Raw genomic sequence first — 1,729 nt, forward strand, 5'->3', positions numbered from 1 at the left:
TGTTTTAGCCTCGAAACCAGACCGCTTTGGAGACGACGTGTCACGTGACGACGCGAGCGAACGGCGGCGGCTACTGCGCCGCGGCAGCGCTGGCGGCTCACCGCTGATTCCAGCAAACGAAAGGAAACAGTGGGGACACATGTTCTAACCTAACCTAACCTATTCTAATAATATAATTGGTAATAATTATGATAATTTATCAGAATAGGTTAGGTTAGGTTAGAACGTGAGTCCCCACTGTTTCCTTTTCTTTTCTTTGCTGGAATCAGAGGTGAGCCGCCATGGCAATCCACGTGTCTGGACTTTAACCAAGAAAAAAAAGAAAACAGTGGGGGAAAACAGATATGACACACGACCTTCGTTTGTCTGTTCACCCTCTCGACTCTTAACCTTGGGAGCATTGATGCAAAATTGAATTGCATCAATGCTCCCAATACAGAAACATTCCTAAAAATTTCAAAATTTTCTGCAGAAAGCAAACAAAGGAGTTATTTTGCTTCGAAAAAGTGAACAAAATAGTGCATTTCACACACACCCACACGAATAACCATATAGACAGAAAAATTCCTCCGAACTATTTTTTGTATTTTTTGACAATTTAATTAAGGTCACGAGTTCAAAAAACTAAAAATCTTGAAATGTCATTTTTTCTCCAATCGCCATATTTTCCTCGGTTATATACGACAACCAGGAAAGTAATTATTGAAGTAAAATAAATTTTCTAAATTAGAGAAAGGTATCAATGATTATCACAAAAAAGAACCATATCCGAATATTCTTACGTATTCCTTCTATGACGTCATGAAGTCTAGATTTAGGTCCGTACATAACGATAACCCCGAACTGTTACCAAGGTTAAAAGTGAAGAGGAGGGCGTCAATAATAACAGAGAAACCTTTTTGACGTCCCGGTATTTTACGTCTTTAATGTAAACAAAACCTTCCAAAAAATATTGATATATTTAAATAACGTAAGTAAAATATAAATCTAAATTAGAATAAAGATGTTTCGTATATTTACGTAGAGGTGACTTTTGGATAACGCTTATATATAGTATATAAAACTATACACATATTCAAAGTATTTCATACAGTGATTAAAATTTCCATTCTCTATGTTAAATGTTTTAAAATATATAAATTCTCTTCTTTAATTATTTGTAGTGTACACATTTAGTAAAATTACAATAAATTTTTCAGAAATCTTCTCTGGTAATCAAACTTCAACTATGATCATATTGATTAATTAAAAATGCTTTTATTAAATTTTATGTAATACTTCATTTAAAAAATCCAGCAACGAGTTTCTTACCTTAATGGGCAACATTTAATTGTGTGTGCCGCCACCTGTTATGATATTTAATAATTAAAAACATTCTATACTAGCAGACCCCGCCACGCGTTGTTGTGGCTCAAAATGTATCTATTATAAATGTATAACACTTCCCCCGTGTGGAAGGAAATTTTTCGAAAAATCCCTTCTTAGTGTACATTCTGTTGACGTATCCTATTAAAACGCAATCAAAAACGCAAAAACCCGCATCTAAAATAGTAGAAATAGAAGCAGAGTTCTTTACAGTAAGCCTTAATCCTGTTCATCTCCACCCAGTGGGGGGAATTTCAACATGTATATTATATAAAAACACGTGCGTATTCGAATTGTGTGAAAATTTCAAAAGAATTGGTAGGAACAAACGAACATTACATTTTTATTTATATAGATAGATAGA

At 34.0% G+C, this 1,729-nt stretch overlaps 1 protein-coding gene across 1 annotated transcript in view; it reads right to left on the reverse strand.

The window, feature by feature from the left end:
• Positions 1 to 1,729, reverse strand: part of LOC111640958 (gastrula zinc finger protein XlCGF57.1-like) — an 8,799-nt gene that overhangs the window by 5,137 nt on the left and 1,933 nt on the right. The window lies entirely within an intron of this gene.

The sequence above is a fragment of the Centruroides sculpturatus genome, unplaced genomic scaffold, assembly GCF_000671375.1.
Source record: "Centruroides sculpturatus isolate CEXI.00-Female unplaced genomic scaffold, Cexi_2.0 scaffold1412, whole genome shotgun sequence".
Lineage (NCBI taxonomy): Eukaryota > Metazoa > Arthropoda > Arachnida > Scorpiones > Buthidae > Centruroides > Centruroides sculpturatus.